The sequence below is a fragment of the Oryx dammah genome, unplaced genomic scaffold, assembly GCF_014754425.2.
Source record: "Oryx dammah isolate SB20612 unplaced genomic scaffold, SCBI_Odam_1.1 HiC_scaffold_18, whole genome shotgun sequence".
Lineage (NCBI taxonomy): Eukaryota > Metazoa > Chordata > Mammalia > Artiodactyla > Bovidae > Oryx > Oryx dammah.
The window spans coordinates 95,010,427-95,026,158 of NW_024070202.1; the positions used below are offsets into that span (position 1 = coordinate 95,010,427).

Consider the following 15,732-nt stretch of genomic DNA (forward strand, 5'->3'; position numbering starts at 1 on the left):
ATTCAAATAAGTTGAGACCACTATGTGTGAACAAAACAGTGAGGTAAGAAATCCATCTCCACCATTTCTTTAATATTTACCAAATTATCATTCAGCAGTTTCATTCACTGTGCATGAAAACCCTCCATCTATAGTCACCTATCTTTAATAGTCAGCCAAACTCCTGAGTTTGATAGCTAACCACCAAGATGACTTCTTAGTCTGTTTTATTTTCAGAACTTAAAAAGTAGCTCTAGTGCTAGAACCGATGACAAGGATACACAACAGGCTCGATATTCTATGTTAAACAGAGTTATCAGTTCAATTATCTTCATACTGGTATCAGCCTGATTCAACTCCCTTAACATCTGAGTTACCATAAGGTAATGAAAGAAAACATCAAAGAAAATGAGAAATATAACTGGTAGTTCACTTTTGTGGATTAAAAAAAAAAATCAAGATTCTGTGTTCTGTCCTGTTTTTCTTGAGTTTGTCTCTGGCAATGTCATTCAGAATCCAACAGTCTGGGTGACTACTTCCATATAGATAGTTCCCCAAGTCCTATCTCTACCACTGAACTTCCAGCAAAGTCACAACACTCTAGACGAACAGGACAGTATTCTCGTCTGTGTGTGCTGTCCAGATTTACAGAGGACTTCCCAAGTTCCTAAGTTTACAAACCATTATCTCCAGCACTCCAATGAAACAGGTACTATTACACAGATCCTGGTCTTGACACGTCCTAGATGTATAAACTTGGAAGCTTTAGAGAGACTGAACAGCTTTATCCAAGGTTATATATCTAGTATATGTCAAAATGAGGATCTGAACCCAGGTTGGGTCTGACCACAGAGCCCAAGTTCCCCATCCTCAATCCATCCTCTTCTCCCATTAGATCACTTGAGAATAACATCTGCCTCTGATTTTATCATAGTATTCACTCAAAACATGCAATCCACTTGTATTTAGTATGTGTTAAGACTTAGCTGTTGACTTAATACATCCTAAATACATTATGTTGACTAATACATAAATAATAATTTTTAAAAAGCTGGCTTAAAACTAAACATTCAAACAATTAAGATCATAGTATCCAATCCCATCACTTCATGGCAAATAGATGGGGAACAACGAAAACAGTGAGAGACATTATTTTCTGGGACTCCAAAATCACTGTAGATGGTGACTGCAGCCATGAAATTAAAAGATACTTGCTCCTTGGAAGAAAAGCTATGACCAACCTAGACGGCATATTAAAAAGCAGAAACATTACTTTGCTGACAAAGGTCCATCTTGTCAAAGCTATGGTTTTTCCAGCAGTCATGTATGGATGAGTTTTGGACTATAAAGAAAAATGAAGTGAAGAGCAAGTTGTTCAGTCATGTCTGACTCTTTGCAGGACAGAATACTGGAGTGGGAAGCTGTTCCCTTCTCCAGGGGATCTTCCCAACCTAGGGATTAAACCAGGTTTCCCGCCTTGCAGGCGGATTCTTTACCAGCTGAGCCACAAGGGAAGCCCAAGAATACTGGAGTGGGTAGGCTAGCCCTTCTCCAGCAGATCTTCTTGACCCAGGAATCGAACCAGGGTCTCCCGCATTGCAGGCGGATTCTTTACCAACTGAGATATCAGGGAAGCCCAAAGGAAAATGAGCTCTGAAGAACTGAGGCTTTTGAACTGTGGTGTTGGAGAAGACTTTTGAGAGTCCCTTGGACTGCAAAGAGTTCATACCAGTCAATTCTAAAGGAAATCAGTCCTGAATATTCATTGGAAGGACTGCTGCTGAAGCTGAAGCTCAAGCTCCAACACTTTGGCCTCCTGATGCGAAGAACTGACTCATTGGAAAACACCCTGATGCTGGGAAAGATTGAAGGCAGGAGAAGGGGATGACAGAGGATGAGATGGTTGGATAGCATCACCAACTCAATGGACATGAGTTTGAGCAACTCCAGGAGTTGGTGATAGACAGGGGAGCCTGGTTTGCTGCAGTCTATGGGGTCACAAAGAGTTGGACACGACTGAGTGACTGAACTAAACTGAACTGAAATACATCCTGAATGAGAAAGCGAGCTAAGGTGTTATCTGGTATCAAAGAGTAACTCCTGCTCCACTTTAAAGTAGAGAATACTCAGTTTCATAAAACATAACAAGAGTTAGACAATGAAGACAAAAACCAGAGAATAATTAAACTAGAGTCATGTACACCTCTACACCTCAAACCTATTCCAGTCTTCGGATTCCACCTACACTAAGGACAATCATATTATATTATCATACCTCCAGGTTCTACATTCTGTTGATGCTACTGGAGTTCCTTCCTACATGAATGAATAAATTGCAGGTTTCTACCCTTCTTGGACCTATAGCAGTTTAACCAAATTCAGCCATGTTCTGAGCTATGGCAATTAAAGAAGAAATTTTAAGGATCACTTGCTATGTAAAAAAAAGAGTACTTTTCTACCCCTTGACATTTAACACGGGTTTGTCACCCTACCTGAATTAAATACAGCAGAGTTTTACCCTGTGACGGTATCATCCTGCTCTCTCTTGTCTGAGAACAAGAATCCCCCACGTGATACTGCTTACAGAGTAACAGACTGAAAGTGAAAGTGAAGTCGCTCAGTCGTGACCGACTCTTTGCGACTCCATGGACTGCAGCCTACCAGGCTCTTCTGTCCATGGGATTTTCCAGGCAAGAGTACTGGAGTGGGGTGCCACTGCCTTCTCCAGGGGATCTTCCTGACCCAGAGACTGAACCTAGGTCTTCCGCTTTGCAGGCAGACGCTTTACCGTCTGAGCCACCAGACTGAGAGTACATCTATTTACCATGAGAACATCTTGGGACTACAAATGCTATCCATTTGGATTAAGTTTTAAGCACAGTATGGGCAATTTCATGGTAGGCCTAGAAAAAGGACTCTCCTAGGCTTTCCACGATTTCCTTCTCCCTCTGGTCAGCAACTCCTTGAAGTCAGTACTCTCTGTTAGGATGTTCTACCTCCATTCCCAGACACAGGGTGACCTCTCTGAGTCCTGAGGCAAAGAGAGAGTCCTTTCCCCACAGGCCCCAGACCTAGTCCTCTAAGACAAAAGCTTTCCCCTCAGCCACTAGACCCGCCACCACACCACTCGGTGTGCCCCTTTCAGAGAGTCCTTCTCCTTGAGCATATACTCAGCCTTACCCCCCTGTCCTCTTTAGCCTGGGTCCTTGCTAGAAGTCGTTTTTTATATAACTCTCTCAGTCCAGCATCAACCACTCACCTGACTGAGCAAGGGTCACACAAATTGCATACTTTAAAGGTATCTTTGCTATATCTTGAGCATTGTTCTTTCATTTACATCTGAATAAAACAATAAGTTATAAACATTTTATTGTGGTTTAAGTCCCCGACTCCAGGTAGGCAAGTGCCTGCCTTATCCAAGATTTTTATGATGAGCTATTTTTCACTATGGATATTAATTAGTTGCTTTTAAATGTATGCAGTCAGAACAACAGAAGAGCCTTGAAATAAAGCAGAAGAGATTCCATACTTTCTAATTACCTGGATAATAAAACACTTAAACATGTACCACTGACAAGGGTTATAAAATTTCTAATTCTGTCAATATTAAAAAAAAATAAAATGGAGAGAAAACAATTACCTATCCTTGATGACTTGGTATCATTTGCCTGAAGGAAGAATTTAGGGTGTTTTATAGTCCCTCTGACTAAGTCTTTGTTTTCATCATTACTTTAGAAGGTAATCTGATCCACTCTAATGGTCCCAGAGAACCACTTATCCTTTTCCAACCATCCACTGTAAGACTGAACCTGGCTTTGGTACTCTTCTTTCTTTAAACTCACTCCAAAAACGGGCTTCAGAGAATGACTTTCTAAAGTCAACACAAACTTCAGACTTTAGATCTCTCTTAACAACTGATCACAGAACGCAGACGAAACTCAAAAACTCAGTGGTGCTCTCCAAGCTTTCAAAGCAAAACACTGAACAAAAATGCAGAGATAAGCGCAGCCTTCAAACAACACTGAAGCCCACTGGCTTACTTCCATGAAGGTCCCAAGTTCTAGAAATAGCTGTTCTGTAAATGACCTTTTTCACTTTGTCAGGATCATCTACTTAAACAACCTTGGTATGTCACTGCCATTGCTTAGGTCTTTTTTTAAAAAAGGTCTTTCATTGACACAAGACAGAAAACTCAAGAATTCAGAGAAACACCCATAGGTTAAAAAAAAAAAAAACCTATATATACTATTTATACATATACAGAAGCATACTACCTTATGCCAAAATAAAGACCTTCCCACTACCCTCTTCCTGAATCTACCTCCAATTTCAAATTGTTCTTAAGGTAGTCTATACATACTCATTGCCTATACTCATTAACGCCCACAGCACTTGGCCACTGGAATGAAGTTCCTAACACCACCGTTATAATTTTCCTCACTGAAAGCCTCTGACTTGATCCAATTCGGTGGCCTCATCCTACCTCTCATCCCAACTTGACCTCTTGATGGTAGCTGATACTCACCACTTCCCTTTCTTATAAACTTTTATTGGAGTATAGCTGATTAGCAATGTTGTGATAGTTTCAGGTGAACAGCAAAGGAACTCAGCCATACTTATATAACATGTATCCATTCTCCACCAAACTCCCCTCCCATCCATGCTGCCAGCAACACTGAGCAGAATTCCAATAAAATAATACAGTAGGTCCTGGTTGTTTATCCATTTTAAATACAGCATGACCACTTCCCTTTTGGAAGCTGTTCTTCAATGGGTTTTTCCTGCCCTTTAAAGGCTGGAATGTCCAGGGGTCCTTTGCATTGTCCCAGATATTTCCCCTTTAGTAATCTCACCCATTCACACAATGTGACTCCACCACCCACATCTTTCCTAAGCTTCAGAGTCATGTTGCCAATGGTCTGATAGTTGTTGCCATTTCGATGCCCCCCTTTCAGATGTCCAAAACCATGTCCAAGCTTCCTTTCATCCAATGGATAGAGGATTCAAAAATCAGCAGCCATTTGCTACTCTTCCATCTCTCTCCCAACTGCTACATGGAGCTCTAGTCCATAAATCTCAGGAATGCTACCTCCCAAAGCATACTCCACCTGGTCTCCTCTTCCACACCTCCACTGTCAGTGCTCTAATCAAGGCCCTTCATCTTGCTCATCTGGACCACTGCGTTCACTCGTCTCCTAACTAATCCATTCTCTTTAGTTTATCCCCATCCAGTCCAATTTTCACACCGCTGCCAGAGCATTTTTCTAAAATGGTGAAACTGTACCATTCCTACAATTTTAAAATCTCCAATCCCACAGTCAACAGGGCAAAGACTAGCTATCAGGATTACAAACTCGGCTCCTTCTAATCTCATTTCCTACCACGTGTCTACTTACCAACTCCCAGGAGCCTCAAGCTCCTTCTCAACTTCTCAAACAGTGATCCTCGGACCTCTACGGCTGGTACCCCCTGCTCCTCCTTCTCCACGAGGTGAGCAGCTGCCTACGCATTTCCCAACCTCCCCAGGCTAAACTGGTCACAGGCTTTCAAGGCTGTCTGTGTGTGAGGCTCTGCTGTGCCATGTACTACACAGTCTCATTCATCTACACTTGGCTCTCACTCCCAAGCCGTGGCTGAAACCTATTTGGAGGAGCATCTCAAGGTCAGGAAGTCCACACTATTCATTTTTTCCATCTACTAAAGAGTCTCTGCGGCTCACGTGATCTATCTGTCTCCCTAGCCACCAGATCTCTTGACCATCGAAGTGCAGCGACACCACTGCCCTGCTGGTGGTGTGTCTACTACAAGGCGTGGGAAATCAGTCGTGTGTTCGTTCCACTAACACTCATTAGACGTGGGGATCCACAGGTGAGTAAGACCCGACTCCTTCCACTACGGAATTCATAGTCTCGCAGGGAAAACAAACGCCTCAGCAGACATTTATGTAACATGCTGGAGGAGACTAGGGATAGAGTGATTCCCAGGACATTCTGGAGTCGAGGGATCTGGAGGAGGACAAGGAGCCCAGCAAGGTGTGGAGTGCTGGGTATGGGAGAAAGCCACTGAAGGAAGGGTCGGGGGCTGATGGTGCTCAAAGTGGGTCTAGGAGAATATCAGGGAAAGAGGAGGGGACAGAACAGACGGAGGGAGGAAAAGGGAAATACGTCAATGAACCACACCAATTGCTTTTTCGCTGCCTAAGTATAAGTACTAGAAGTCATGAGACAGTCCTTGCCAATATATCCATACGTTTAACTGTGAAAATAAAACAACAAAATTTGCATTCTCCTAGGATACACCTTCTCACTTTTTGTCTGTCCCTCTCTCTCATACCCACTGATGTAAGAAAAACTTAATACATATAATGAAAAATAGATGTAAGAGTCGTCATGGCAGTATTGACGTGTTCAGAGCCCATGTTTCACATTTCATGCTTCCTCTAAGTTTCTTCCTTTCTGCGCTCTCCACCCCAAAGCGTCTTAGACTTCCCTCACTCCTGATGGCTTTCTCCCCCTCCCCTGCCCCTCTCAGCTCTTCCTATGCTCACCTTACATGCACAGTGCAGAACTAGCATATATCTTTTAATGCTGTTCTATTTATTCAGAGACGATGTTACCATGAGCGGTCAGATCTTTTTGTGCTAGTATTTATCAGCAATAGTTCTTTTTTTCTTTTTCCACAGTATAAAATCTGCCCTTTAATTCAGACCCACAGTTACTACTGATACACTAATTTAGTTTCTCTAAGTCTTTAGAAGACTCAAAAGTTATCCTTAAAGAAAAAAATAGCCCTCTTAGAAAAAAAAATCAAAATAATCATCATCACACTACGTAGTAGAAAAAACTCAGATTTCATTTCTGGCTATGTCAGTGTTCTACTACATAATTCCTTGGTCCATCTGATCTCAAGTCCTTATAGAAATCTTAAAATAAACTATTTCACATAAAGTGATTTTTTAAAATATTTTCACGTTTTTTGTTCCACATTACTGACAATTATTTTACTAACTTGAAAGCTGATTGAATACATATACAGATATATAATATAAAAGAATTCAAAATGGTCTGTCAATTTAGTGTTTCTATTTGTCAGCAGCTGTATTAATCAGATTTACTAGTCATCTCTGCAAGTTCAATGAACAAAACCAATGAATAACAGTTGTGCTTCAAGTTGAGAGATAAGGAAGAGGGAAAACAGGTGACCCCTTGCTTGGATCTGATTTCGAAGTCACAGTAACTAGGTGGGAGGGAAAGGAAAGGAGGGGGTAAAAGCACAGATAAGAACAGTCAAAACAGTATGAGAAGTAAAAAAAATCAGAAAGTAAGTTGATTTCACTCACAGTTAAAAGTCCGTGAAAACAAGTGAAGGGAAGTCGCACTGCATCCCTCCATCCAAGAACTGAGCAGAAGTTCCACTCCAGGGAGGCTCGGTGGTGCTAAAAGGAGGCAAGAAGGATGTAAGATCTCAGAAGCTCAGTGATGAAAGGCATGCCAGCCACTCATCCTCCCACTTTAGGCACATTTTAAAAAAAGTTAATCATCGAATTAAATGTTATAATCCAATTTCCAAAATTGTTCTACTCCGTTTAAACTGCTGTCACCTCTAATAATCTTACAGGCAGATGCATTCTCTGAAGTTCTTGATCACTTCACTTTTTTGTTCCTATCAGGAATACAGTCAGATCTTTCTCTAATGCTACAGATCCAGCTCCTCTTAGTTTAGTTCAGTTGCTCAGTCATGTCTGACTCTTTTCGACCTCAAGGACTACAGCATGCCAGGATTCCCTATCCATTACCAACTCCGGGAGCCTACACAAACTCATGTCCATTGCATTGGTGATGCCATCCAACCATCTCATCCTCTGTTGTCCCCTTCTCCTCCTGCCTTCAATCCTTCCCAGCATCAGGGTCTTTTCCAATGAGTTGGTTCTTTGCATCAGGTGGCCAAAGTATTGGAGTTTCAGCTTCAGCATCAGTCCTTCCAAAGAGTATTCAGGTCTGATTTCCTTTAGAATGGACTGGTTGGATCTCCGTGCAGTCCAAGGGACTCTCAAGAGTCTTCTCCAACACCACAGTTCAAAAGCATCAATTCTTTGGTGCTCAACTTTCTTTATAGTCCAACTCTCACATTCATACATGACTACTAAAAAAATCCTAGCTTTGACTAGACAGACCTTTGTTGGTAAAGTAATGTCTCTCTTTTTCAATATGCTGTCTAGGTTGGTCACAGCTTTTCTTCCAAGGAGCAAGCGTCTTTTAATTTCATGGCTGCAGTCACCATCTGCAGTGATTTTGGAGCCCCCCGAAAAAAGTCTCTCACTGTTTTCATTGTTTCCCCATCTATTTGCCATGAAGTGATGGGATCAGATGCCATGATCCTAGTTTTCCAAATGTTGAGGTTTAAGCCAACTTTTTCACTCCCTTCTAACCAGACTCCAGACCATGGTTTCCCCCAGAGACTTCAGTTCTCTGGTCTGCCTCTCTGTACACTCATCCCTTGAAGAGTGTAACCCTCACTTGACATGAGGGTTAAACTTCACATTAAGTTTCCCTCTTTAGCTAGACATTTCAACATGAGACCTGGTTCATGTTTCAAGGGCTTAGGAATTTCCCCTTCAATGTTCAAAACCAGACAAGCACCCTTATCCCCTCAAAATTGTTTTCTCTTTCCAGTTACTACATGCCTGATCATTCTGCAAGTCAGAAAACTTTGAAACCTCTTTTTTACTCACATCTTCCTCTCTTTCTGCAGCACCCCTGTTCTCTCATCTCCCCAACCAACTCCACCATTAACCCTACTGCTGGATTATTGCACTAAGGTCAATCTATTTGTCCCTTTCTTCAATTATTCTTTGCCACTGCTACCAGATTAATCTGCTAGATACCATGGTATTCTTCTTTTCAAAATCGTACACCTCTCCTTTTCTTCAGAATACAGATAGTGGAGTGGTGTTAAAACATCCCCAGATTCTTTGACACACCTCTCCTTAAAAGGTGGAACCTAATGCCCACCTCCTCCCCGCCTTGAGTGTGGGCTGAATCTACTGGCTTGCTTCTAAGGAATAAAACTCTCCCAAGAGTTCCCAAATCCCTGACCCACAAACCACAGAAATTGTTAAGAGACCGTAAAATGCTTGTTTAGTTCTAAGCCACTAAATTCAAGGGTAATTTGTTACATGGCAATAGATTACTAATTCAGAAGGTCTTTCTATTGCCCAGTGGATCAAATCCAAACTCTGTGGGACACAAGGTCTTCCCCAAACTGTTCCTACTTTATCTTCAAGAACAAACACGTGCTTCAGTCTAAGACCAGTTATTTCACTGACCTCATGTAACATGGTAAAATTCTGCTTCTTTGGCTTATTCTCTTCTCACATGAAATGTCCTTCTTTGAGTCTCCCTACTAACCTAAATTCAACACTTTTGGGGGGGGCTCAGTTCTAAGTCTACCTACCAAAGAAATTCTTCTATTTTGTAATGTATATAATTAAACACATATTTGATTTCCAGAACTATCTTTAAGTTATTTAAGGGAGAAATCATGACTTTGCTATCTTTACATTCCCCATGTTAATGGAAACATACTTTTTTGTTTAGAATTAACTTTTATGACCCTTCCTTCACAAAGAAAGTTTTGAATATCTTTTAAGAGAGGACATATACAATAAAGTTTACTTTGTTTAAAAAGTGTTGAATAGTTTGAGAGGATAATTTGGTATTATACACCACCCAAAAAATCTCCATGATCTATGAATAAGCAATTCCATTTTCAAGAATCTATTTTATAGATATAAATACATGTAAGCAAAAATATAGGTACAAAGCTATCCTCGACAGTGTTGTTTATAGTAGGGAAAACTCAGAAGCAATATAAAATATACCAAACAGGAAAAGTTAAACTAGGGTACAAAAGACTACCAAAGGTCCATTTCAGAGAATGAAACAGGTCTACATGCACTGATCTGTTCTGACTGTAATGATATAATATGTAAAAAAAAAAGTTTCATAAAGAAAATAAAATTTTAAGAATAAATTTAATGACATGTATAAAACCCATCTGAGGAAAACTTTGTAACATTTCTAAAAAGCTACAAATGAAGAACTTAACAAACAGAAAGACATTTCTTATTTTGGAACAGAAAAAGCCAACATTATAAAAATGTCAGTTTGTTATAAGTTAATTCATCAATTTAATACAATTTCCATAAATATACCAATAATTCTTTTCAATGAAGCTGAAAAATTGATACAGAGCTGCATATTAAAAACACATGTGCAAGAACAGCCAGGAAAACACCAAATGGTAGAGGCGAGGACTAGGCCTCTCAGACATTAAATTATACTATAAAGCCTCTTAAGTGAAAAGTGTGCTACTGGCCCACAGGCAGGCAGACAAATCAGTGGACTTTACAGAAAGTTCAAAACCAGATAGAATGCTAGTATTGCTTATGATAAAGAGGGTGTGTAAAAATCACTAGGGCAAAAACTGATTTTTTAATAAATGGTTAAAGCAATTGGTAAGTCATTTGGAAAAAGATAAAATTCATACCATAAGGAACAGACTACGAACAAATCAGAGATCTAAATGTAAAACAATGAAGCCAATACAAGAGAGGGAAAAATGGCAAATTCATCTCTAAACTTGATACAAGGAAGGACACACTATGAGTCAAAATCAGGAAGGATAAAAGACTGATAATCCTGATTACATAAAAATGTTTAACAATTTTTTCTGCATGGCAAAAAAATCATTAACCAAAGATGGCAGATAAAATGGGAGAAAATATTTGCATTCATATTACAGATAAAGGGCTAATATCCATAATACACAAAGACGACTTAAAATGGAGGAAATAAAGACTAGTAACTTGACAGAAAAAATGGGCAAAGGATGTGATATACAAGTTCATGCCTGCGCGCCCAGTCACGTCTGACTCTTTGCAACCCCATGGACTGTAGCCTGCCAGGCTCCTCTGTCCATGGGGTTGTCCTGGCATCAATGCTGGAGAGAGGTGCTCCAGGGGGTCTTCCTGACCCAGGGCCTGAGTCTGTGCCTCTTCCATCTCCTGCAGCGGTAGGTGAATTGTTTACACTGAGCCACCTGCAAAGTCCCATGAATATATACACACACACACTCACACATGTGCAGACACATACAAAGGATACACATCGTATGAAAAGATGTTCAACTTCATTAATAAAAGAAATACAAATTGGAATTACACTGAGATGTTATTTCTGATCTATCAGTGGCAAAAATGAAACAGTATGAAAAGTCCCAGTTTGGCCAGGATATAGAGAACTAGGCACCCTCACATGCTCCCCGGAGGAATGGCCACTTCCAGGGCTGAGGCAGAGGCAATACGCGAGCAGGACCACCGAGAGCCAGAAAGTGAGGACGTGTCAAAGAACGGAGCAGATGCGCCAAAAGTACACTGCAATCAGCTTCAGGAGGCTCCTACTGGCCAAATCTAAGACAATTTGAGTTTCAAAATAAGTAAAGATAAAAATAAAGTAACAATTCATGAGTCTAATCTGATATTTTTTTTACAGTGACAGATAAGGGAACACTTTGTGGAAGAAAGCCAGTGAATAAAGGAAGAGGGAATGATGAAATTCTAAATCACCATTGGGCAACCATCATAAGACTAACTGATTTAGTCAACAATCATCCATGGATTCTAAAGCCTATAAATCTGAGGAGCAACAGTTTATTAATGAAAAACATCACTCCACAAGATAGTTACTGTTTGAAAAGAGGGAGAGAGTAACACTGGTCAAACCTGGCAGAAAGGGCCTTAACCAAAGGCTCAAGGTCAACATGGCCAGAACTGAGACAAATGGACATTGTGTGCTTCTGAAAATGATGTCCTGAGAAGAAGCCAATGTCCCCTGTGCAGCACTGCTGCCAAAAGTGCAAAACCTGAATCTAAACAGGAGGCGACTTCAAACAAACCAAAACCGAAGGGTACGCTAGTCGTAACTGACTGACTCCTCAGAACTGTCAATGCCGTGAAGCACAAAGACTGAGAGGCTGCCAGACGCAGCGTATGGCCCAGGGTTTTCCTACTACAGAGACGTTGTGGGAGTAACCCATGGAATCCAAGATCTGTACCTAGATAGTATTATTGGATCACTGGTAATTTTCTGATTTTGAAAAAGAATAAACAAGGAGAATGAAGATCTGACTGAGAATGTATCAGTTCAGTTCAGTCGCTCAGTCGTGTCCGACTCTTTGTGACCCCATGAACTGCAGCACGCCAGGCCTTCCTGTCCATCACCAACTCCCGGAGTTCACTCAGACTCACATGCATCGAGTCAGTGATGCCATCCAGCCATCTCATCCTGGGTCGTCCCCTTCTCCTCCTGCCCCCAATCCCTCCCAGCATCAGAGTCTTTTCCAATGAGTCAACTCTTCGCATGAGGTGGCCAAAGTACTGGAGTTTTAGCTTTAGCATAAGTCCTTTCAAAGAAATCCCAGGGCTGATCTCCTTTAAGATGGACTGGTTGGATCTCCTGGCAGTCCAAGGGACTCTCAAGAGTCTTCTCCAACACCACAGTTCAAAAGCATCAATTCTTTGGTGCTCAGCTTTCTTCACAGTCCAACTCTCACATCCATACATGACCACTGGAAAAACCATAGTCTTGACTAGACGGACCTTTGTTGGCAAAGTAATATCTCTGCTTTTGAATATGCTATCTAGGTTGGTCATAACTTTCCTTCTAAGGCATAAGCATCTTTTAATTTCATGGCTGCAATCACCATCTGCAGTGACTTTGGAGCCCAAAAAAAAAAGTCTGACACTGTTTCCACTGTTTCCCCATCTATTTCCCATGAAGTGATGGGACCAGATGCCATGATCTTAGTTTTCTGGATGTTGAGCTTTAAGCCAACTTTTTCACTCTCCTCTTTCACTTTCATCAAGAAGCTCTTTAGTTCCTCTTCACTTTCTGCCATAAGAGTGGTGTCATCTGCATATCTGAGGTTATTAACCTGCATCTAATGATAAGGAAACTTCAGACAAACACAGAAGAAGGAATTTAAAAACTGTCAATCTGATAAAAGACAAACTGTAGAAACACGCCAGGAGAAAGTACAGTAAACAGATACAGCAAGGAAATGTGACATATAACCTTAGACTGGATCTTATACCACAGGGGGGAAAAATGTTATAAAGGACAGTATCAGGTCAACTGACAAACTGTGATATAGATAGTAGATTAGATAAAAATATTTTAACAGTGTTAATTTATGAAATATTTACTGCTGTATAAGTGAACATCCCTGTTCTTAGGAAATGCACACTAAAATATCCAGGGGTAAAGGGCCATGATATATGCAACATTCTCAAATGATCTGGAAAAAATACACTGATACACACACATATACACATTTAAAAACAGAACAAGAAAGTACACACAAATGATAAAGTAAATGGGGAAAATGTTAACAGTAAGAGAGTCTAAGGAAAAACAGTTTTTCTTTGCATTATCCTTGGGTTTTTTCCCAACCTTCATTTTTAATGGTCCAAACTATTACTCAGAATTACCATAAAACAGATTAAGATCAGCAGTCTTCAAAAAGAAACTACACTAAAAGTTACTGCTTAAATATGTTAACAATAACTGTTATTTCCTAAGTGTTCATCTGAGAGATGAGGTGTCTCAAAATGGCCATGCTAGCTCCTAAGGGAAACACAACTAGAAAGAAGGTGAAATGTGCAAAAGAAATTCCATGACATGTAAGTTTCTCTAGAGTCAGGTTACCTGCCTCTGAACTTGGGCTTCAAGTCGTGAGCTTCCCTAAGCTTCGGTATTCTATAAAGTGAGAATGATAATGCTATCTATTTCCTAGGGCTTTGGTGGGATTAATGGAACAATAGGTGGAGGAGGGAAACTCCACATTTTTGCAAAGTGCCCAACACATGGTAAGCACTCATTATTATTATTGCTTTTATATCATTACCTTTGTACTGTAACATATCTGCCACAGAGTAATGGGGCTTTTGGTAACTAACTACAAAGAACACCAGAGAAGAATTCATGTTTATCCAGCCCCAAAATATACAGATGCTCTGATTTTAAGGGCCAGGTTTTAAGGCAGAATAGCCCTGGGGTGGGAAAAAAAAAAAAAAAGGTCCTCTACCAAATTCTCAAGACTTGATTAAAGTATCAGTTGAAAATACCTCAAATTCTTCCCCATCTAATTTCTATGTTCACCAAGTAAAGTCAAGGTCCAAACTTTATCCTTTTGACCAGATTCCAGCTGACCACAGTAACCTTAACAAGTTACCTGGCTGAGATGTTCAATATGCTGTAAGCTTGTAATTCTGCTTAGCTTACTTAACATCGTTCAGTCTCACAGTCCTCATCAACTCTGAAAGAAGTGATAAAATCAAAATTCTTTCCCTGCAAGGTCACACACTAAGAGAGGGAGGCCCAATCAAACCGCACAGTCTCCCTCCTCCTGAAGGCCTGCCTGAGGTCAGCGGCTTCCCTCCCTGATGGGAATGTAACTACCACTGTGGACGTGTTAACTTTCCAGAAACATCTATCAAGGGTGGACCATCTGTCTTCATTAACCGCAGGACACCTAATGGACACTGTGAGCAATTCAATACTCACTGATTAATAAACACCAGCCTTCCAGAGAAACAGCATTGAGTACCGATCGATAACTTTGTGTTAATCATTCAAAAATGGGGGGGGGATGTGACTGAGTCAACTCTGAAATTAACGTTAACCTTTCAGGCAACATATTTCAAAACACTTCAAAAAAACTAACTTTTAAGCATAAATATCACACAAGTTCACCATATAAATACATAAAAACGCCCACACTGTATAACACCACACAGAATCACTATCAGAAATAATTTACTAATAACACTGATTTCTAGTATGACTCAGTAAGATTTTCTTTGAACCTTCAGATAATCTTCAGTAAAACCCAAGAATCTCTTTTAAAAATAAAGAGAATATCCAGCTATTGTTCCTAAATATTCATTTTTCTCTTTGCAGCTTTTATTTTAACATATTTATCTTCTCTCACCATCAAAGGTAGCAGAAATATACACACAATGTAAATAAATTCTGCGTCCTGTTTGCCATCTTCTGTACTTTTCTACTGAAAAAAATGACAAAATTCTCGTTTCTCATTCTTACAGGAGAAAAAAAATATATCCAAGAGGAATAAACAAACTCCTAAGAGATCTCCTTTGTGATTCCTCTATGGAATTACAGACTTTCTGGATACTGCCCCTCCCGCCACCAAGTCCCTCCTCTCCACACCAGCACTTTCTGAAAATAATACCTCCTTACACCATGAACATCCTTTTCCTTAAGTGACACAAACATCAAATGTCCCTTCAAAATTTAAGAGATAAAAAGTTTTCTCCATCTTTGTTTCAGGTCTCATTCTCCGAATTTCTTTAGCACATAGACAGAAGTATGGTCCTATACCCTACAAGGTTAATGACAGTATCAACCTAAGCCTATGCTTACTTACTGTTTCTAATAAATAATGTTCAAAGTTCAAAAGGTTAAAAAAAAAAGTATTCCCTGTCCTCCAGCTATCTACTTCCTTCTCCTAAAGACATGAAAATGTTATAGTTCATTTTTTATCCTTCTGAGATGTTCTTTCTTTTTTTCTTTTCTATCTACCCATCCGTCCACCGCTTTTTATGTTCTTTTTTTACACTCTTCTATGCTTTGTCCTTATCTAAGATTGTATCTTCAAGAATATAGCATATCA

The 15,732-nt window shown here is 40.1% G+C and overlaps 1 long non-coding RNA gene across 4 annotated transcripts in view; it reads right to left on the reverse strand.

The window, feature by feature from the left end:
• LOC120877367 overlaps positions 1 to 15,732 on the reverse strand; it is a 78,416-nt gene that overhangs the window by 44,974 nt on the left and 17,710 nt on the right. For all 4 annotated transcript variants that reach the window (XR_005724319.1, XR_005724321.1, XR_005724320.1 and 1 more), the window contains one exon: positions 7,319 to 7,414. This is a non-coding gene — a long non-coding RNA (uncharacterized LOC120877367). The remainder of the gene's footprint in view (positions 1 to 7,318; positions 7,415 to 15,732) is intronic.